General features: G+C 35.9%; 1 long non-coding RNA gene across 1 annotated transcript; it reads left to right on the top strand.

The window, feature by feature from the left end:
• On the top strand, window positions 1–23,923 carry LOC131394123 (uncharacterized). The gene is made up of 4 exons (XR_009216070.1): window positions 1–68; window positions 10,361–10,512; window positions 23,653–23,719; window positions 23,893–23,923. It is a non-coding gene; the product is annotated as an uncharacterized LOC131394123 (long non-coding RNA).
• Window positions 23,924–24,564: the final 641 nt, after the last annotated feature.

Genomic DNA, 24,564 nt, shown 5'->3' on the forward strand with positions numbered 1-24,564 from the left:
AAACCTAACCACTACGCCACCAGGCCGGCCACTAGGCTCTCTAATTGTTAATTCTTTGTTTATTCAAGGTATTCCTGTCTCTTTTCTCTACATATACATAAGTTCTGTGTAGCCTTGAAATACTCTAAATGCATGTGACTGTGTGTGTATATATTCACACACACACACACATGCACACTCAGACAGACACACACACACCAACCCTTGCCGGGGTGGAGATTCCATGAGTGTATCGATAAGCTTTGAAGTTTCAGTGGATTGCTGAAGAGGGATATATCTTCCTTTTAATCAGAATCTTTAACACGTGATAAATCCTTACTCAGGTCAGAAGATGGAAGTAAATATACCTATGTCTTGCTTTATGATTTTACAACTTTAACTCGTTCCTGAAAACTTGCCAAGTTAAAAAAAAAAGTGTTAAAAAATAATATAATATTTTCCCTTATTATGTATGGGTAGATTTATGATAAGTTCATCCCAAGCCAAGACGCTCCAAAACTATTCACAGTTTAAACAAAATAGCAATTGAAAATGATAAGTTTTTACAAATAAAATATTTGAATTTGTATATAAAAGGTAGCATAATGAAAGGTTATTACATTCATTTCCTTTCTTTACCAGTCTTCAAATTATTTTAGAGCTCATGGATTTTTTGCATTCAAATTGAACTTAAAAGATAAAGTTGGGGGTCAGCCCCGTGGGGTAGCAGTTAAGTTCGGCATGTTCAGCTTTGGCAGCCTGGGTTCACGGGTTTGGATCCGGGCTGCAGACCTACACCACTTGTCAGCCACACCGTGGCAGCGATCCACACGTAAAGTAGAGGAAGATTGACACAGATGTTAGCTCAGGACTAATCTTCCTCAGGAAAAAAAAGTAAAAAAACTAAAAAAAGATAAAGTTATTGTCACAAAGTGGTCAGCTAATTTACTGATATCGTAAAGTTAGTGAGATTTAAACAAGTGATCCTCATTTAGAAATTTTTTCATTTAAGGTTTATGTGGTTTCATATCGAACATATTACAAATCTGCAATTCTAAGTTTTATCTAAGTTGTGTGTAACTTTAAGCTGTATGCAATACACACACAAAAATAAAGTTATAATCCAGAGAAACACCATGAGGACAAAATAAAGGCAAAATATGAAATCCCTTTGAAACACTTGGGAATAGCATATGCATATCAGACTGAAGAGTTGCAAAAGATGTTACTCTTCATCTCTCTTACTAAAATGACCTATGGAAAGAAAAACATTGTGATTTCATTCAAACATGATGTATGATTCAAATTTATTCTCTGAGTAGCATCTTTTGTGTTGAGCAAATTGGTGAATATGTCTTTTCCTGAAACCGTGATGTCAAAATATCACTTCTTAGAGTGCATTTATTTTGTGTGGATTTTGTTTTGGTTGAAAAAATAGTTATATTGAAAAAATCAGTCATCCAAAAAGTGGGATAACCTTTCGAAACCTTTTATAGGAAAAAAAAAGTCATTAACTGACTGACAACATCATGTGAGGTAAAGCTTCTAAATCCCATACAATCTAATTTGTCTCCTGACACAATCTTTGAAGCAATTAGAGATTTCCAGTCTCTTATGCGACAATTGGAAGCTCCTACAATGGAACATTAGGACCAGAAGATACCTTGGAGACAACTAGTCTAACATCTTAATTTTACAGAAAAGGAAACCGACAGAGAAATTAAATGACTTGGCCAAGGTCATAAACCTACATGGGGCAAAGCTAGATCTCCTGACTTCCAGTCCCGTGGTCTTCCCATTTTCTCTCCAGCTATAATTGAACTGACTTCCAGAAATGACGAGCATCACGATTTCCTGGGATCTAATAGGTGAGAACTATAAGGCGTAATAGTTCAAGCTAAAGTACGAGAGGGGTTGGGATGGGATTGGGAGGGGACAGATTTGAGCTTAAAATCCTCGAGGGTGCAATGTTTTTTGAGTCCTTGAACAGTATTACAGCTAAAACGTTAGTAGTTTAAAAGTCAGAAAGATGATTTGAAAAAAATCATTAAATAAACAATGACAACAAGCTTCCCCATTGAGCCACAAAATCTAATTGGCCTGTTGTGAAAAGTGGAACAACCCTAAGCACACGTTCTATCTACTGTTGAGGTTTGAGTCAAGTGTTAGCACTTAGCTGTGATCTGCTCTGCATTCTGCATTCTGCCAAATAATGACAAATATGCACAGGAGTCAGATGATAAGGACACAAATAAGATTTAAGTGGCAATGCCGGATATAAGAATATGGCTTAGACTTGAGGCACAAATTGGGCATTTTACCACATCCTCCCCAAAATCTAGACTTTTAGGACTGTGACTGGGAATACTTGCAGTTTCAGCACATACCCTTGGCTGGATATGGACATATATGGCCTGCCCACAGGTCTGAAAAGTCCCACCCTGATCAGTAGGAGTGAAATCTGTGGACAGATAGGATCCAAGAGAAATACTTGAGGCTAGGCTACATGTGTGCCTAACAGACAAGTGAGTCAGAGAAAAGACAAAGCTTCCTCCCAAATATTTGCAAGAGGCTGGCCATCCTTTTTAAGAACTAAGGCCAGAAATGATAAAGAGAGTGAAAAACATTATCCGTGCATCTACTCTCCTGGATTATAAGCTGCTTGTGAGCAGGGAGTATTCATCAATGCAAGACATGTGCATTGAATATCTAACACAGGTCTAGTACGCTACTTGATGCTGGGTATATAGAGATGAAAGATTCAGGTATATTCTATGATCTCATGGGATATAGACTCTTATAGCTAAATATGTATATGTATTCCTCATAATTCCTTTCACCATGTTATTATACATTACGCAATGATCAATTCAACCAATGTAATCAAACTACCTCGTGGATCCTCATTCATTCATTCAACAACATTTATTATCTGCCCATTATATGCTATGTGCTGTGATGCAGTGGGTCTTCATAACTTTTCCTCAAAATTGTTTCACACAAAACAACAGGATGGGGGAGGCAGAGAGAAATGAAATAAAATCCATGAACAGAAAGCTGATTTGTATTAATACTTTCAAAATATAAACGGCCATTTGTAAATACATTCACGTACACTGACTAAACCGATGAGAAAAACGTCATGTTTCCTGAATCCAGCTCATTGATTTTAAGTTACACAACCTGTTTCTTCTTGTTCTAACTAATCAACATTCTGATAACTTATTATTTATATAAGGTTATTTTTTAAAATTTAGTTTATCATCATGATATTCTACTGATTGCTTACTGAGTAAAAATATCCTATAAATTTCATGAGATCTTTACTTTTACGTATATATTATAAAGATAGCAGCTACAAACACTAGTTTATGCAAAGGTGCACTGCAAAGAGATGTCCAAGGATGTGGTTGAGGCATTTGCTACTTACTCGTCACAATCTTGGAAAAGTCATTTTAGACTCTCTGAGCCTCAGAGGACGTAGAATAATATGGTGAGTTCAAATTGTGGCCCTCAAAGTAGCTCACCTGAGGAAGAAGGGCCAGGGAATGAATAGGGGTTTCTAAGACCACAGTACATGTGCACAAGTGCTTGAGCAATATAGTTGGTGGATGAATGAACAGAAGTACAGATGAGGAAAGCCTCATTTTATTTCCAGACCATGTTCAAATCAAAGGTGTTTGGCCTTTTAAGCATAGATTAAAAGGTGTGTGCTGTGAGTGATTCAAAGAAAATACAACATGTTTCTTTCTGTTAACAAAAAGAAAACCTATGTGACACCAACCTACGCATGAGATAACGAATAACACAAGGCCGCGTGTAAGTGTTGAACAAGCGCTGTCAACTGAAATTGAGTTACAAGGAAAAGAGGATGGTCTTGGAGAGAGACATGACTTCTAATCCTGGTTCAAGCTCCTTTTACAAGCTGTTAACTAACTGTGAACTCCAGTAATGTCTTCTGTAAAATGTGGTTAAGTACCTGAATACCGTAAGAAAAATATGAAAACTCAAAGGAAGAATTTAGGTAAAGTACTTAGAATAATGTCCCCAAATAGTTGATGTGAAGTAATGTTAAATTCTCTTCCATCCATTTTGTTTAATCATTTGACAAAACAGGATAACATATTGGTTCTATCTAACTTATGGAGCTACTTTGAAAATAAAATGAGGTCGTATTTGCGAAAACTTTAAATGTTGTGAAGATTTAATTAATTGTGAGGTATTATTATTGGTAATGAATTTCAGGAACTCATGCCAAAAGGCTTTACCAGGAAATATAATTATATTCCGAAAGTCTTTAGATAATCATATAAATGACAGGAGCATAATGAACTACCCCTTGAATGTGTGTTCCAGCTCACGTTCATCTTTATATCAAGGGGAACATGTGCCCCCTCAGATACAGCCTGGGGATGGGGGTGCTGTTTGCAAAGATATCCTGGGCTGGATTCATGAGAGCATCAGGGCTCTAACTCCTCTGGTATTAGATACCCTCACACAGATGGCAGCACGTGGAAGAAGCTAGAATGAGTATAAGAAGCATATGCCTAACAGAGAATCTGTGTTCATCATATGTAGAGTACTGATTTTGGAGTTATTGTACTTGCATTCAAGTTCTGTTACCACCTCCACATAGTATATGATCTGGGTCAAGGGACCTAGCTTCTGTAAGCATTAGTATCCTCATTTATAGATGGGGCTAATAATCATGTTTACTGCCTGGATGGTTTGGAGGATAAGATGAGTACCTGGCACATGGGAAGTGTTCAGTGAATTTTAGCCATTATTATTAACTCTAAATAAGTGAAAATATGATAAAATCTTTTGTGCATTTATTAGAGAGATAAATAAGTAATTGTAACCAAAAGCGTAAGGGTGATGGTGCATGCTTCCTGCCTCCTGAAGCCTCATGGAGGAGGTCGTTCTTTGAAGGAGACCCCGGCTAGACTGTGAGGGAGGATTCGAGGCCACCCTCACGATGTAACTAAGGTGAAAGTGGAAGGAATACCCAGTGGACCAAGGCAAGACAAGAAAAGCTGTGCAAGATTTAGGGAGGCCAGTAGTAGAATTTTAGTAACGAGCAAAAAACGGTGACATGGCAGTGTGTAGGCCATATAAATGCGTGCCGGGACTCATATTTCTCTCTCAGATTATCTGTCCTGTCTGTCTGAAATAACTATCTTCCATCAAAATACATGACATGAAACAGCCACATAACACCTGAATAGCTCTGTTATTTTAACCCACTGAGGCTAGGCCTCAACATCCTCACTGTCTGTTGTCAATGCCTTCTCTTATTCTTTGCTAAATGTGTGAGAAAATCTTCTATTTACCTGTAAAACTTTAGTAGGCAGCATAGACCAATTTAAATTAGATACTTTTCTGAAGAATTTAATTTCACAATCTCTTTTTCTTAATATATAAAAATCAATGAAACAATAAAATCTATTCTGTAAGAGAATATGATAATACATACATATTATAGTTTAGACTTCTTAGGGTAAATGTAAAAGGCTTCCTTTTGCAAAGATCCATAACAAAGGCCACTATAGCAAAATATTAAGGTTAATGTAAGAAGGAGCGGGCAAATACTGCAGTGGGTATTTTGGAAAGAGCTGATGGTCTTTGGCGGTTGCAAATGGTGATATGGGTTGATGCTGACAGTTACAAAGAAAGCTATCCTGGGGCCGGCCCAGTGGCGTAGCGGTTAAGTTCGCCAGCTCCTCTTCAGCACCCAGCCCAGGGTTCCCAGGTTCGGATCCCTGGTGTGGACCTATGCGCTGCTCATCAAGCCATGCTGTGGCAGTCATCCCACATATAAAGCAGAGGAAGATGGGCATGGATGTTAGCCCAGGGCCACTCTTCCTCAGCAAAAAGAGGAGGATTGGCAACCGATGTTAGCTCAGGGCAAATCTTCCTCACAAAAAAAAGAAAGCTTTTTTCTGTGGTTTCATAATCATTGACTTTACTTGTTTATCCTCAGTTAAGCCTAACACAGAAACCAGCCAAATGATGACAGTGGGTGATCGATTTCCCTTTTAGATTTTTAAGCTAGTTAAATATAAGTAGTTGCTGTAATTGCATATTTACTATTTCACTTTTGCAGCTTTTAGAGCAACAAAAATTCAGCCCCCTGTCATGAGTTTGATATGTTAAACTGTCCTAAACGTTGGCAGTGCTGTGACAGATGAACATAACCAACAAACACTTCATACATTGTCGCGAAAGGCTAATTTAGAAGGCTGTAAATGATTGGTTTTCGGAAGAGAAACTGATGTGGTAAAAGTTAGATGTGTGAAACTGCCTAGTGACAGTCTCTCTCTGGGATGTGACGCTGTTTTATTAATGTCTTCTAAGATCTAAAGCAGTTCTGCCTTGCTTTTGGATCTGTAGTGATCACTTAACTATGTCACCTGGCCCAAGAGCAGTGCTGTGAGCAAGATCATATCTTGCATAGTGTTTGTTCCGAAAATATGGATTAGTAATAAGCGTTACAAATAGGACTTGTCGGAAGAGAAACAGAGAGACCTTTCGCTAAATCAAAGATCCATTCCTTTATAAAAGATGAACTTATATTCTATAGTTAATTTGTCCCAAGATCTGATAAGTATCCTTCAAATATACAATTGATTTTAAATGAGCGCCATTGAAAGATATCTCCCCACACCTAAACACTGTGTCTGTTATGAAATCTGCACATGTTGTCTATACAACTTATTATCTAAAAATATTAGGAAGAAAATATTGAGTAACTTTAAAATAAATTATACTTCGATATTCAATTTGCTCTATTTTTTCAAGCAGAATTAGTTTTTAGAAGTATTTTAGTTCATTTATTATTGGAAAAGACCTTACTAGCTTATTCAAGCAAGAAAATTACCCCAAAAGCTTGCAAGATTTATAATGCTTGGGGAAAAAAAAAAGGCAATTCAAAACCTAATGAGACATTTTAGGCCTCATTTACATCTCTAACCTGACCCATTTTCTGCAAAACGTTTTTGTTGGTAATTTACATACTAAAAGCTAGTTATTTATCCATCCCGAACCAAAAAGTTGATGAGATTACTAATACCACAGTGAAGTTAACATTACCCTAAAAGCTAAATACAACCATTTCTAGAAGGTGACTATCGAGTCATTAATTTAGCTATAATCTCCATTACTTGCTGGTGATGCACCCAGATTCTGAGAGAATAACATGAAAGCACGAATATCTCATCGCCACGCTCACTTTATTGGCAGGAATCTCTCCAGGAAGGCATACTTTGAAAATAAGCACATTAAGGTGCTCTGTGTATGTACACACATACATCTACCCAGGAAAGTAAATAATGCAATGAAACACATTCTCTAAAACTAGCTCCAATATCATATATTTTTCAACACCGTAAAGCTTTGCATACTTTGGAGCTTATAATAATATTGATGTAATTACTTTTAAAAGAAATTTTAAACTCCTAATGGTTTGAGAAAAAAGGCTGTAATGAGGAGCTAAAGTGCATAGTTGCAGAGTGATATATTTCTCACTCAGTCCTCAGGAATATATATATTTTTTCACGATGAAAAGTATATATCCATAAATATATATATTTTGTTTATAAATATATTTATATTTTTATAAATATAGTTATATTTTCTATTTTGTATATTTATATTTTAGTAAATATTATATATTAGTGTATGTTATATTTTTTATTGTTTATTATATAATATATATTACATATATATAATATCACCCTCTATTGATAATTGTTACTTTGATAACTTACTCTCGAAAGGCACAGAGTTTATAGTAACTTGGCTAATATTCATAATAGAAGCAACTATAAAATATGAACGTTGATAGATCTATAATTTTGTTGGGCATCCTTTGGGTACATGTTGAGAGTTACACTCCAAGACCTTTAAGACTGTTCTGAGGTGTAACTTGCCTGCTTCCTGGTCTGAACCCCATCTCTGAGTGGTATACACCGAATCCCACCAGAATTCAGAGATTGAGAAGTGTGTAATATATCTGTGTGGCTCCTTTTCCAAGGAATTCTTAACCAGATTGCATCATGAGTCCCTTTGTAAATTCTGGTCCTTTGGGGTAGTGTTCAACCTGATTTTAGTTTGTATCGTATCTCTAGCACTTCCTGCCTAGATTAGTCTACCATTTCCTTGTGATCAGGGCTAGTCTGGGACAAAGAAGGTCCCAAACTCTAGCCCGCTCATGCTTTGGAAAGCCCAGAGTCTGAGGCGGGGCTGGCTGAGACAGCTGCAGGTCCATGCCTGCTCCTGGAAAACTGTGGCTCCAGTCTTTTCTTATTTAACTTTCGTTTACTCAGTAGTGAGTTTCAGATTGTGTTTGCTTTCAGAAACTCTGTTTGCTGTTGTCTTCTTCCTGTTAGTAGAGGATTTACAAGAGGATATACAATCAATGACAAGCAGAGAAAACAGTCCTTGGTAAATGTAATTACTAAAAACTCATCTGCAAAGTAAATTGCCATTCACCAAACCCTATCATCTTATGATGTATTAAGAATTGTGTTTTCCTTCCCTATTTCGAGGCTGTCCTGTACCATTGGCACTGCAGCCACTGTTTTCATGGCTATTGTCACCAACTCAGCTCTTTTGAGTGGTCTGAAAACTTAGGTTACATTGATCCCACATGCTGCACGCCAGTCTTCCAAAGAACGTGTTGCAATTGACTGTTCAGTTTTCTACTTAGCCGCTTGGAATATCTCAGATAATGTCTCAAGTGCTGGAATTTGTTGATAATACTCAATGAATACTAGATTTTCTGTGAAAATTTCTTACTTTGTGTAAAGCTCCCAAGTGCAAGCTGGTAAATGATATACACCATCTCTAGGTGTCTTGTTACATAATAATGTCATATGACACAGCAACGAATTTCTTTTTTCTTCTTTCTGGGTATTCTGTTTAATCTGTAGAGATGGTATCATTTGAACACCACAGTTTTCATATACTCATTTCAAAGATATTTCATGGTGATCTTAAACTCTCGTGGGCCTCTTAATGTGTCTTAGAAATTAAATATATTTTAAGATTCCATATCTACCAACTCCTTTTCAATTGTTTATTCTAGAAATGTTGAGTGAACACTTAATATGTAGTAGTAATAATTGAAACAACCATGATCCCTGATTTGTGGAGCTTGGAGTCCAGGAGAGGAAGCCAAATCAACAAAAAGACCGCAATACGTGACAGATTGAGTTAAGTTAGAAGGAAACGAGCAAAGACTGTAATATTCAGTGACGGAGAGAGGGTTGCTATTTAGATAGCGTGGTCAAAAAGGCTAGCTGAACAGAGGGCATTCAAATCAGGACTGAAAGATGAGAACGAGCCAGCCAGGTGAAAATTAATGGGAAGAGCATTCCAGGCAGAGGATGGCAGTGCAAAGATCCTAATTCAGTAGAGTACAGCATAAGGTGGGAGTGGAAAAGGCCTCTCTGGCGGGAGTGTGATGGTGCATGTTAGGGGGTGCACACAAATGAGATCGGAGAGGTAGACAAGGAGAGAACTTGACCATGGTACAAATGTTGGGCATCATTAACACTCTCCTGAATTGAATTTACACACCCAGCTATGGTCACCACCCACCCACCCACCCCCATCATGGATAGTACGTGCCCTTGAAGAAGCTTATGGCATATAGGAAAACAGTTCAGAATGTGTGTTTTCTGAGGAGAGGCCAGCTCCCGAGAGAGAGAGATAAGAGTTTGGGCTAAAATTACCCAATCAGATAAGTCACTTCACCCTCCCTGTGGCAGAGGAATGAGGGGGCAGCAACTGCCTGAACTGTTACACTAATGGAGTGCCCATACAATGGAAAGAAAGTCCAGGAGTGGGGAAGGAGCTTCCCACAATGGTTGTATTGTGTCCTTCACTCTTCTGGAAGTAATAATAAAATCCATCATTTTATAAAGGAAAATCTTTCCATAAAGTTGAATTTCTTTTCATTGCTATTAGAATCCATAATGTGTGTTTTTATAAAGTGAACAGACAAGATACACTCCAGTATATGATCACACTAGACTTGAATACTGTAACTTGAATATCCTAAGAAAATTAAATCCGATGCCAAGATCAGAACCAGAGTCTTGATGGATCTGCTACTAAACTATAGCAAACCATATGCTTTCAGTGTTTTATTTTATTTATATCTTGAGTGAATGTTGTGTACCTACAAATGCACAATTATATCCAATTTAGTTATTTGTTTCTCTTTTCCAGTAAAAAAAAACTTTAAAACTCATGCAGTTATAAATGTTTAAGCATAAGATTTACCAATAGAAATTGAGTTTATATATGAGGGTTATTCATGTGCAATCATAGTGGTTTGTTGGTTTCTGTATAAGGAATGCCCTTCTCTCTCCAGGCCAAGAGCTGTTTCCTAAGAAGAGCTGCTTCCTAAAAAGCTAAGTGGCTACGATTCTCCAACTTGGCCGAGCCAGGGGTCTGGGCACTGAGCTCACGGGCAGCCAGCCTACCTGGAGATCGGGGCCAGCCTCCTGGGAAGACGCAACAGTGGTGAGTGTCCGTGCGAGGCTGGGTACTTAGATAACCCTGTCTTCTGGAGAAACTTGTTTTCTGATTTTCTAGTCAATTCTGTCATTCTTTCAGACATAACTTCTAAGAAACTGTCAAACATCTACACTTTCTCTTTATACTTTTTCTGCACCCTGCCTATCGCCACAGTACTTCTGTAGATAAATGACATCTTACGTTCTGTTTGTGCATGAGTGTGCAATGCCACCAATGTCAACTCACAAGAAGAAGAAAGAGGAAGAAAGAAATCAGGCTATTTTGTAAGTCTTTAACCCCACCATCATAGTTCTTTTAACATCAGTTAGAAATAGCTGTCATCAAGTGTTCAGCTGCCAGGGGCTTTTGAAATCCAGTAATTATTTGTGAGAATTTTATATAGAAGAGATAGAAAACGTAAAATAGCTTTGGTTCATAAAACTGGAAAGATAGATGTTGCCAGGAAAAAAAAATCTATAACAAGTGTGTAGTGAACTACGTGAATGATAATGTGTTGTACGCTCACGTGATGAAGTGGAAATCAAGACTATTTGCCGTGTTAATGAGCAGACCTTGGCCATCTACATAAAAACAAGTTTATTTCAGAAGACATGATATATAAAGCTAATTCTTATTGTTAGGATATTGTTGGGAATGGTAATTATGAATATATTGTAAAGTAAAAGTTTTATAAAGCTGCGGTTTTCCTTATTTTTTTACCATGGTCACTTAACGTTTTTTGATGTGGAATTTCTAAGTGTTTCTAAACATAACCATGAGAATTATAAAAAGTAGAAAAGCATAAAAATTTACTATTTGCTGCACCATATACCCTCTGAGTGCTCAACTATTTTAAGGTCTCTGACTATATTCAGAGAGAACTAATACTGGCATATGATACAGGCAAAGATTGAAAGCAGGAATTCTATAGAACATCTAAATGTCACAGGTGTTATTGGAATGCAAATGTGCTTTTCCATACATTTTATAGGTATTATATATAGCTAGAGTTCTACACCATATTTTTACACTTTATTTTCTGATGTTATTACCTGTTACTTTTCTCCAAATTACTAGAAACTAAAAATACCCTCATGAAATTAAGAGCATGAATGCTTTGGCAAATAAAGACATTGCAGGTTTTCTGCTGTCATTAAGATGTATGCTATATATCATTTTTAAATATTGCTGGTGAGTGGAGCTGAATTAACTACTTACTGTAAGAAATCTTGCTGAGATGGGGCTTCTGTCTGTCAATATGGGATAGATTTTACTTTGGAGATAAGTAATTTGGGCAATCTAATTATTTGAAAAAGGAGGGAGAAAAATGAGTCATAAAATTATTATAGGAAAATTGTATTTCAATGAAAGTAGAGTTGAAAGTTAGAAAACATATGATTAATGAAAGGGTTCATTTTATTTGGTATTTTAACCACAAAATCAAAGTCTTCATAGTCTTTCATTGACAAAATTCATCATTAAGTTTTGCAGAAATTAAGTAAAATTAAGAAACAATTTCCTTTAGAGCGAAGTGAGATGGTACATTTTTAGTTAAATGCATTATATAAAAATGTAATGAAAAGAAAACCTGTCACTTATGTCATTCTGCACATGTTTAATTCAAATTGTTCATCATTGAGCTACTAATTAATATGTAGGAGAAATGTTGTATTTAAATGATAGCCTCATTTGCTTACTTCATGTTACATTAATTGGTATAAAAACAGAACATTCCTTAGCAGAGACAACACTTAAGCCCTTGAAGTTGTCAATATCCAAACTACATTCTGTCTGATGATAGCACCACAACAACATTTATAATTAAATGTGCATTTTTATAGGTACTATAATTCATAATACAGTGGGTTCTATTGCTGACGATAACGTTTTTGGAGTTAGTTACCTGAGTAATATTCATTGCATATACTTTCAGAGTAATTTTGCAGAAATAAAACAACTGTTGAAGGAATACAACTGCTTTTTTCCTAGGGACAGAAATATTTTAAAAAGAAAAGAGCATCTGCTTCTTCCCCCCCTCAACGATTTTATTGTTTTTTGGATCATGGGAATTTGCTATGGGAAAAAGAGAAGTGTGTTGCAATTCAAAATCGCTTTGCCTATCTGGGAGCCTGAGCATCCATTTCAGAATGTGACCTGACTTGTTCAGATGACACCAGTTTCTCATATTCTTCTATTATCATGTAAATTTCTTCATGTTTTGACAAGCTTCTTCAGTAGAAAGCATAAAAAACACCAAACTGTACCTCTTGAATCTTCATTCTTAAGCCTGGATGCATTATTCTAGAACTAGTGTTTCCATAATATGTGGTGTCACTAAAAAGAATGAAAATCTCACTTTGGATATGCCACTAATAATAATTTTCAGTTATAGACTATAATTAATCTGAATAATGGCAATAAAAGAAACACTTAAGAAAAGTAATTTTAGTCTTTAGTTAAAAAAAGCTTAATGGAAGCAGCATTCTTCGACTTAACAAATATTTGTGCACCAGGAACTTTGTTGCTAGGTGTTAGAGATCATGAAACTTACACCTACACTGTGCTATCATTACAAGTTGTTCTGAGTGGTGTAAAAAATAAGGCCAAATTTTACCTTGGTTTACATATAACAGGCAAAACTGTCATTGTCATAGAGGGGAAGAGGAGGCACAGAGGAGGTTTGATATTTGAGCAGACTTGAATCTTGAGGTAACAATGCCAGGCGGAGGGAGTATTTTAGGCAGTAGAAAGAACAAGGACAAAGTTCTTGAGATGAGGAACTGCTTGGTATACATGTGGAAATGAATGTAGCTCAGGATGTCTGGAGCATAGAGAACAGAGAAGAGAATAGATAGAGATCATACTAGCGCAGTGAGTGAAGGACAGGTCACACGGGGCCTTGTAGAGCCCATTAAAGAAATTGGATCTTTATTCTAAGTGCAACGAGAAACCACTGGGGAACTTCAAGCAGGATAGTGATGAGGTCAGATTTCTACTGAAAATCATCACTCTGATCGATGTGTGGAGAATAGAACAGACACAGAAAGGAGAGGATATGGGAAAACCAATTTGGAAGATTTTGCACCAGTTCAGGAAGGAAGAAAGGGTGAAGGTGTAGGGAAGAGAGAAGATGGAGACAAGTACAAGGATTTCACAGCTGGTTAAGGAAGAGAATGGAGTGGAAGTGCCAGAGATGAGACGAGAAAGCCAACGTGACTCTCATGTTTCTGGCTGGAGAAACATGATGTTTTTAATTTTTGTTATGTTCAGTTTGAAGTGGCTACAAAATATCTGAAATGGATATATCCCAAAGAAAGCTCTATCTGTAGTTCTAGAACTCAGAAATCTGGACCAAAGGTCTAGATTTGGGGTCATTGGCTCTTAAGTGGTAAATGAAGCATCGTAGAGGATGAGATTGCTTGAAGAGAGAACATAGGGAGATAAAAAACAAAGGTCCTGAATAGAAAGAACTGGAAGGACTCCAAACTTTATTGACTGGTAGAGAAGGAGCAGTTGGGAAAAGACACTGAGAAGGAATAGACAGAGAATTAGGAGAAAAACATGGAGAATGAGGCATCATAGAAGCCAAGGGAAGAAGAGAGTATTTCAACAAAGTGTTAAAAGGTCAGTAAAATGAGGATTATGAAGTATCCCTTGTATTAAACAACAAGAATATCATTGGCAGCCTTTGCAACAGAGTTTTGGTAGAGAAGTGAGGCAAAATCCAGATTAAAGAAGGTTGTTCTGTGAGTGATTGAGAAAGAAATAGAATCAACGAATGCAGACTTCTCTTTCCAAATTTGGCTTTGAAATAGAAAAGACAAATACAAATGCATTAAGAGGAAAGAAGTGAAATAAACAGAGGGTATTTTTAATGATAGTGCAAAATTCCTGAGAAAATCCAGCAATGCAGTGTAGAAAATGGTCATAAAAAGGGAAAAGAAGATCCCTTCCATTGTATCAGAAGAGAAAGAGGAAAGGATGGATGCTAAAGCTAAAAGGCTTTGTTGGTTTGGTGCCAGGAGATTGAAGTATTTGCTGTATGAAGGAAGATATTGTTGAGAGTAATGAGCAAAGACAGAGTCATGAGGTTGAGGCAAGTCAAGAATGTTTGAAATAAGCATTGCATTGAATGTAAAAGAATAACAACTAGAGAAATGCACTGGCATTACCCAGCGTTGCTGGGAGGTTACTGAGGTTGATGACTACGAATATTCAGAGGGATGCATGATTTTCTACAGAAGCTCTCCAGTAGGAAAACTCACATAGTGGTATTAATCCAGGATGGGATTTTCCATATGGATGTATAAGGAACAAAAGAGCAGAGACTATAAGATAGTGGCAAGAGAGTGATTGAAATGTAGGATCATGGATACTAACCAGGACAGGAAACAAAGCAAAGATGAGAAGAATCTGATATAATGTTTCTGATGGTTCTGATATAATAGGTTTAGTGAGAGTAACTGAGCAAACAAGGTAGGTGGAGAGAGGCTTGGGGTGAGAGAGCAGGATGTCTGAATTCAATATTTCAAAGTAGAGTTTCGGGTGTGGATATCCTGTTTTGTGACTCTGAGAGTGGGTAGCTGAGTTGGAGCGGAGGAAAAGGTCACTGAAAATATGAATCTCAAGGAACTGAGAGGCCAGATCCTGCTGTCCAATAATGGCAGTGGTTGGGAAGGGGAGAACCAGTTGCCAAAATCTTAAGTTCACGAAGAGCCATATCCAGAAGTTTAGCAGTTGACAGCAAAGAGAGGAGGTTAAGGGAGGCATAACTAAGCAACATAGACTCAAAGGGTAGTTTTCCCCTCCAAGAGGATAAAGGGATTATACCCTATAAACGGTCTGCAGCAGCAAGCAGAGTACTAATCCTTCGTAAAGAGCACTGTCCTGTCCTAACTCCATAGATATTTGTCTACGTTGCATGGTTTGAGAGGAAACTGCAAAGTCTTTAGTCCAACTACTCCATTAGTCCCACAGAGATGCCTGATTTTCTTTAGAGTCAAGTCCTTCACTAACTCTCCTTGGCCAACATAGGAATGTCCCAGGTCTTAGAAGAACTGCCCGATAGACTCTTTTGGCGCAGTGATCAGAGGATCCTGGGTTTGAAATGTGGCTCTCCCACTTTGCAACTCTCAAGCTGGCGATCATGGTCATGTTCACTAATATCTCTGCACTTCAAATTCCTCATCTGTGAAATGGGAATAATAATAAGTTCCAATGTGAGATTGTGACGATTAATGAAAGTAATGTGTATAAAAGTGGCTGGCATTACTGTCACATACAAAGCATTTAATAAGTAGAAGCCAGTGGCGCTATTATTATTATTATTATTATTAATCTATCATGCATCTCACATACCAATATTTAAGCTCAAATAATTCAAAAAGGCTTCTTAAAGTGAACCATGCTTTCTCTTGCCTCTGTGACATTAAACATTCTGCAATACCCCTCAGGATGCCCCTTACTCTACATCTAACTAGCACTTTCATCTTAAACTGGCTCACATATCTTCCAGGCCAAAATTTATTCTCTCTTCAGACTTTAGATAGTAAACTGGTCACCTTACCTAATAAATGTATTATCCTCAGCACTTGAAACTGAACTTGGATCAAAGTAGGTGCTAAACAATATTTTAATTTAAAATAGTACAAAAGGGGAACTTATGATAGGTTACTAAAAGATGTGTGGTTTATTTTTCTTCTAGAAGCACTACTAGGCATAGAAAGCCAGTGCCAGAGAGAGGCAGTCTGTTAAACTAGATTGAGTGAAGAAAGTGAGGATTCTTTTCTTCTTCCATTGTAAGTGCTGTTTTCTGGTGCAGTTGGTTGGCTAGGAGAATAGATAATTATGAGATACAATAATCAGTCTTAGAAATGATGAAAATTTTAACATCCCCACGTCATGCCTGCTGAGCAGATGTCTTAATCTGGCACTATTTCAAATATGATAAAAAGATGTTTGAGTAACATTTGGCAAAGGTTTATAAAACATTAAATCCCATAGAAACATATTTAAAAGACCTAGTATTTCAAAGTTTAATAATTGGATTATTATTTAAATGAGTCGCTTTTTAAGATGTCATGCCCAACAGGAAACCAACCATGTGAGCAAAACTTCAGTCTTTTAAAATTATAATTAAGTTAAGTAATATCTGGTTGCTTGCATATCATATAGATTAGATTGGTGCTAATATGATGACATAAAACACTATCAGCTGCAAACAGGTGTAATAAGCTTATTCTTTCAATATATATTCATTGCAATTTTGAAAAAATTAAAAGAAAATAGAAAGTTTAGAAGTCTGAAAGTAGTGGATTCAACTTAACTTTTTATATTAATGACCAGATTGTCCTAATCACAGAATCAAGTCAAAGAGATTGTAGAATGGGGATATTCCCAACGACAGATATCAGACATAGAATGAGTGGGTAAGCTACTATTGTTATATTATGATGGCAAGGAGAAAGGCAGCTAGCATTCATAAAATCCATTCTTATGGATTTTATCCATAAGATAAAATCTTATGGACACTGTATATGGCGTATCTCATTTAATCATCATACACTATTGCCCTTAATTTTCATATTGTAAAAAAATGACACCAGGAAATATTGACTTAGTAAAACACTCAGCTAGTAAGTGACAGAGCTGAGGTCTGAATTTTGTCAGATGCCAAAACCAGTATTCTGATCACCGACATATGAAGCTTCAATTCATCCTTGGATTGTCTAGAAAGCCCCAGACCGTTAACCTATTCATTGCAAATTCTTAACCAATTTGTTCTGATCTTGACATAACACAGATAAGGCAGTTAGGAGTTGAAAATCAAGGAATGAACAAATGATTTATGAGGTCTTAGAAAATGCAGCAGAACTGCTAGAACAAATTTTGTCAAAATTTGTCATTTTCTTTTGATAGTTTTTAGACTGGCAAAGCAGGAGTCAGGATTCTAAGCTAATATCATAAAGCTTCCATCATAAGAAACTTGTGAGCAAGATGGAGAAATGGGAGATAGATCATAGAATTATTACTTAATACGTGCTGAGATCATGTATTGTCAAATAATTGTATTGGCAAATGAAGGTCATAGATGTGATTATGTAAATTATAGATTTGCAAGTGAGATTTAAAGTGTATAAAACAGATTTTTCAAAATTTTCTGTTTAAAATATTTTAGAAAAGATTTTGAATGAATAATATATTAGGACTTTTTACCTTTACAAAATAGAGTAAAAGGTTTTAATCACAAGACTACATTCTCTGAATAATTAAGAAATTTAATTCACAACTATCCATAGAGTGGTATAGACATTTTGAGAAGAATACAACTCTATATAGCTCACCTCGTGCATTGGGGCAATTTATTTGTAGCTTGAACATTCAATAGGGAAATAATTTCCAGTCTAACAGATAACATCAGTATAGACATACTCTTCCGCTAGAGAAAGTTTTTAAAAGTGTTGACATTCCTCAGTAACTTAATTGGTGATGAAACAAAACACAAGAGAAAGTGAACTAAACCAAATAGAGTTTATTCAAAGTTTATATTTTATAATAGAAAAATGATTTTAAAATGGTGAAAGTGGTATTTCGAAATGATTTCTATTCATCTTTAATTTCTTAACATCGGATAGCATATAGAAAAGTAAATGTCAATGGGCTCTGTAGGAGTTTAAATCTGGTAAAGCAATAATCCCTTCGGTAAGCAGCTTATTATGAAAGATACAAGTCAAAAAAAGGCAGAGCAAACAGAGACATCAATATGTTTTCCTCAAGTTTAGAATTATTATTTATTTCGGAAGTTTGAGTCAATGTCATTATTCTGTCTCCTTCTTGGTAGTGAATTTATTGTTTAGGGCTCTCTTGATTAAACCCTGTCACTTTGGAGGAAGTTCAAGAGAATAGTGCACTATCGATATTACAGAAACAGTTGTTACTAATCAATACATTTTGAACCACACACAGGGTATATCTTTAAGGACATAATTCATCAAAAACAGGCTTACTGGGGCTCTTCATGCTCTTTTCATTGATTTTCTCTTTGTAGGAAGACACGGTAGATATTCTATAGGTGACATAAGAATTATATCCAAAATAAAGAAGTCAATTGCTCAAAAAATGCTCAGTTACAAAGAAAAAATGAAGCACAAGGATTCTAAAAGAGAACTAAAATTGAATTTAAGTTATTATTCTCACATTTTAATATCCTGTGCAGAAGAATATAATTGAATGACTTACAATTTTTAAAAAGATAAGACATAAGGAATATCAGATTCTAGGTGTGAATTCCATTCTTGACTAACTGTACGAAATAGAGGTAGAAAATTACTTTTATTTAGTTTTCTTATTGCCACTGCATAACTTTCTTTTAAATTTAAAATTAAGTATAAGCGTGCATTGCTTTATGCTATGTGTGTTCTACATATTTGTCTGTTAAAGCAAATTTTAAAGGAACTAACGGAGTTCATATTGTAAAGTATCCTAAATGAACCCTAGTGTACAGCAAATAATTGATTTATAAAGGGAATGATAACTTTCTAATCTTGCAAATATGTGTCCTCGTATATAATGTTTGCTTAAAAATCAAGATAATATATTCTTTTCAGTATTTACAAAGAATCTGAAATGCAGGCTAAAGGAAAGTAGCATAAAATTGTTTTCTGAGATGAAATATTGCTGCTCATCAGATGTAGGAGGAAAGAACTGATCTATACGTGAAGTTTTTCACTTTTAAAACAGTGGATTGTTTCGTTTTCTGAAATCTAGATCTTTTAGATCACAATCTATGTCTAAACCCCAATATCTGCCCAAATAGCTATTATTCTAATTTTTTTCATTAAAGTTGCAACCCATCATCATTGTAAGCTGCTTGAGTGACATGTCCTCCTGGACTGCCGTACAGAAATCATATTTGTGTCATGAAACAAACCAACCAAAAAGAAATCCTATTTGTGAAAAAACAAGAGTAGTATACACAGATACATGTGACAACTGACTCAAATAGCCACTGAATGCACAGACACTTTATGTGTTCTCATGTCCTGGTCCAACCTTGATTTGCGGCCTTACTGACCCCTTGATCTCCCCTCTCTTTCCATCCAACACCTCACCAGTCCAATCCATCTCATGCATTGCTCTGTATAATATTATCTTCCATAAAGATTTTCTCTCCTTTTTGAGCATGTTGGTAGTTCATTATTTTTTATTGCTGAGAGTATTTCATTGAATGGCTATACTTGATTTATTTAACCAGTCACCAATGGAGAGGCATTAAATTGTAATCTATTTTGGGGGGTTGTTTTGAATAAAGATACTATGAATATTTGAGAACAAGTTTTTGTGTGGACATATATTTTTATTTCCCTTGGGCAAATATCTAGAAAGTGGGATTTCTGTATCTTATGATAAGTACATATTTACTTTTAAGAAATTGCCAAATTGTTTTCCAAAGTAGTTATAGCATTTTGCATTTGCATGATTTCATCTATATCACATCTTCACCAAAACTTGGTATTGTCAGTCCTTTTACTTTTAGCCACTCTAAATTATGTGTAGTGGTATCTGATTGTAGTTTTCATATCCCTAATGACTAATAACATTGAATATTTTTGTGTGTTTATTGGATATTGGGATATCTTCTTTTATAAAGTGTCTGTCTGTTCAAATCTTTTGTCCACTTAAGAAATACAGTTATTTGTCTTCTTATTATTGAATACTTTGTATGTTCTGAATAAATCTATCAGATATATGGTCTGCAAGTATTTTTCCCAGTGCATAACTTGCCTTTTCATTTTCTTAACAATGTGTTTTGAAGAACACAAGTTTTAAATTTTAATCAAGTAGGGTTTATCAATTTCTTTATTTTATGATTTGGGCCTTGTGTATCGTATTTAAGAAATCTTTGTCTAATGTAAAGTCACAAATATTTTCACCTATGTTTTCTTTTAGAAGTTACATAACTTTGGTTTTTATATTCAGATTTCCAATTCATTTCAAGTTACTTGACGTACATGGTGTGAGGTGAGTCAATGTTTTTACATATGGATATCCAGTTGTTCCTGCACCACATTTTGAAAACTACATCCTTTCCTCATTGATTTACCTGGGACTCTTTCTGTCAAAAATCAATTGGTCATATAAGAATGGGTCTATTTGTGGACTGTCTATTCTGTTTCATCGATCTTTATATCTATCTTTATGCCAATATCACATATGTCTTAATGACTATTTTATAGTAAGTCTTGATATCAGGTAACATAGATCTTCCAATTCTGTTTTTCTTTTTGAAAATTAGTTTGGCTATTATAGTAGCCTGACATTGCCGTATAAATTTAAGAATCAGCCTTTTAACCTCGAAAACCTGTTGGAATTTTTATTGGAATTGCATTGAAAACGTAAATCAATCTGGGGAGAACTGACACCTTAACAATATTTAGTCTCCTAATCTCTTCATTTATTTGGGTCTTCTATTTAGCAATGTTTTGTAGTTTTCAGTATAAAGATCTTGGACATATTTTTTGAATTTATCTCTACATATTTTATGACATTGATGTTATTTTAAATGACATCATGTTGTAAACTTTATTTTCCAACTGTTTGTTGCTTATACGTAGAAATACAATTGATATTTGTATATTGATACTGTATTCTGTGACATTGAAAAACCCACTTATTTGTTCTAGGAATTATTTTGTGTATTCCATAGGATAGTTGAATATGTTACGGCAAAAAATTGGGGTTCTCCTACTCGATATGCATAAAAAAGGCCAATTATTACAGCATCAGTATTTGAGAAAAGAAAACAGCTTTATTGCTAGGTCGATCTGCAAGGCGACAGGAGGCATATACTCTCAGATCTGTCTCCCTGATTCAGGGCTTGGGGCAAAAGGGTAGGGTGGTCTGAATTGTGGAAATAGATCATTGGAGGTGAGGAGAGGTGAGGTAATTGATGATCTGCACGAGTGTAGTCAAGCTTCATGGTTTTTCATAGGACGCGTGTTCAAAAAATGATGGTGTTAGCATGATCTGAGGGTAAAGTTTTCAGCCCTTGGACGTCAAAAGGGTCACTTATTGGGCATTTGTGCAGGCCCAGTTGATGGGTTGGTGGTCTCAACCAGTCCAAACTGGACAAAGGGTGACTCTCAGTTCCTGAAAGACAACTTTAATTACTTTGTGGATAAGATGGGGTCTGTCGAACTGGTCCTGGAGGGCCCTTGGTTACAAATGGATTACCATTCCATCTGTGAATAAACACAGTTTTACTTCTTGTTTTCAGTCTAGGACCTTCAGTACAAATTTGAATCTAGATGGAGAAAGTAGACAACCATGCCTTGTTACTGATCTTAGGGAGAAAGTATTCATTCAGTCATTCACCATTAATATGATTTCTCTGTAGGTTTCTTATAAACAGCGTATATTTGTGTGCTGCTTTTTTATACAATCTGACAATTTCTGGCTTTTAATTGGAGTTTATTTTTATTTATATATTTTATTTATATATTTATAGTTATAAAATATATATATTTAATGTCATTGTTGAAATGATTGAGTGAAAAAGTTTAAATTTACTATATTTTTCCATTTGACCAGATGTTTTTTGTTTCCTTTTATGTTTTTTTCCTGTCTTAATCTGGATTAAATGAGTTATTTTTAGTATTTCATTTTATCTCTATTATTGGCTTGTAAGTGCTATAGTTCTTTCTTTTTTTTTTTTTTAGTGGTTGCTCTAGCGCTCACAATATACACCTTTAAATTATCACAGACTACTTTCAGCAACATTCTACCACTTCCCATGTTGTGTGAGAAACTTGCAACACTATACCTTCATTTCCTGCCTCCTTCCTTGGTGCTAGCTGCTATCGTACATTATACTTTTTCATATAACATGTGTTACCTATGTTATAAATATATGTACATATTTTTACATACATTATAACTCCACAATACTTCCTTACTGTGTTTATTTTAAAGAGTCAGCTATCTTCTAAAGAAATTAAAAGTAAACAAAAAATGTATTTTGTATTTGCCCATATACCATTTCCATTGTTTTTCATCTCTCTGTACATCCAAATTTCTGTCTTTTACCATTTTCCTTTGTTTGATGAGCATCTGTTGCTGTAATTTGTAGTGCATGTCTGCTGATATGTAGTGCATATCTCTCAGATTTTGTTTATCTGGGGAAAAAAAGGCTTTACTTTATCAATGTTTGAAAACTATTTTTACTAGGTGTATAAGTCTATGGTGACTTTTTCTCATGTAATTTAAAGATGTTGCTTGTCTTTTGACTTTCATCATGTCTGGTACAAAGTCTACTACCATTCTGATCTTTCGTCCTCTACACCTTACGTGTCCTTTTCACTCTGGCTCCTACTTTTGTGTGTGTGTGTGAGGAGATCAGCCCTGTGCTAACATCCGCCAATCCTCCTCTTTTTTTGCTGAGGAAGACTGGCCCTGGGCTAACATCCGTGCCCATCTTCCTCTACTTTATACGGGACGCCGCCACAGCATGGCCTGACAAGCGGTGCGTCGGTGCGCGCCCGGGATCCCAACCAGCGAACCCCGGGCCGCCGCAGCCGAGCGCGCACTTAACCGCTTGCGCCACCGGGCCGGCCCCTCTGGCTCCTACTTTTAAGCTTTTCTCTTTATCACTGTTATTCAGCAATTTGGTTACGTTGTCCCTTGATGTGGTTTTATTTGCATTTATTCTGTTTGAAGCTTATTGAGCTTTGATTTGAGGGATTATGGTTTCCTTCAAACATGAAACATGTCAGCGGTAACTTCTTCACTTCTTTTGTGTCCCCCTGCTCCTTCCACGTACGTTAAACAGCTCGATGTTGTTCTGCAGGTCATTGGTGCTGTTGATTTTTTTCCCCTTAGTTTTTTTTTTCCTCCACTTTGTTTTGGATTATTTTTATTGCTATGTTTTCAGGGTCAATGATCTTTTTCTATGCCAGTGTATTATTTACTGTTAATTTTATCCAGCTTATTTTTCGTTTCAGATATTGTCTCTTTCATCTTTAGAAGTGCCATTTCAGTTTTTGTGTGTGTTTTTTGTATTTCTCCTCATTATATTTATGCTTTTCTTAACATTCTTAAGTACAGGCATACCTCAGTTTGTTGATCTTCATTTCTCATTGCACTTCGTAGATATTGTGATTTTTACAAGACCCTCCACCCGCGAAAAGATTGTGACTGGCTGAAGGCTCAGATAAGGGTTAGTATTTTTTAGAAATAATGCATTTTTTAATTAAGGTATGTACATTGTTATTTTAGGCATAATACTATTGCTCACTAGACTATGGTATAGTGTAAACATAATTTTTATATGCACTGGGAAACCAAAAAATTTGTGTGACTGGCTTTATTGCAATATTCACTTTATTGCAGTGGTCTGGAACCGAACCCACAGAGCTCCAAGGTATGCCTATATGTGGAACATATTTATAATGGCTGCTTTAATGTTCTTTCCTGCTAATTCCATCTTCTCTCTTGTCTGAATCTGTTGATTCAATTGCTTGACTTTTCTTCTAGTTAGGACTCATATTTTCCTGCTTCTTTGCATGCCTACTAATTTGGGATTGGAGGCTAGACATTATGAATATTACATTTTTGGGTTCTGGATTTAGTTGTATTCCTTTACAACATACCTTGTTCTGACAGGCTGTTAAGTTACTTCAAGTAGTTTGATCCTTTCTATACTTGCTTTTAAGCTTTGTTAGGGAGGGTCCAAAGCAACTTTAATCTAGGACTAATTTAGCCTCAATATTAAAATGATACCCCATTTGAGAAATCTACAAAATTCCCCATATTTTATGATGTCTTTCCATTCTAGCTGTTGGTAAGGCCCTAAGCCTGAGTGATCTTTGAATATTTCCAGTGGTAGTACTACTGCTTTCCAGTGGTTCTTTCCTCATATTTGGTAGTTTCCTCTTATGCACGAACAGATTAAAGATTCGACGGGATGGGTCCCATCTGCAGATCTCCAGAGTCCTCCTCAGTTCTCTACCTTGCATGTTACAGCTGCCTTGGACTCTCTGAACCCGATTCCAGGTCTCCTCT

The sequence above is a fragment of the Diceros bicornis genome, chromosome 29 (genome assembly GCF_020826845.1).
Source record: "Diceros bicornis minor isolate mBicDic1 chromosome 29, mDicBic1.mat.cur, whole genome shotgun sequence".
Taxonomy (NCBI): Eukaryota; Metazoa; Chordata; class Mammalia; order Perissodactyla; family Rhinocerotidae; genus Diceros; species Diceros bicornis.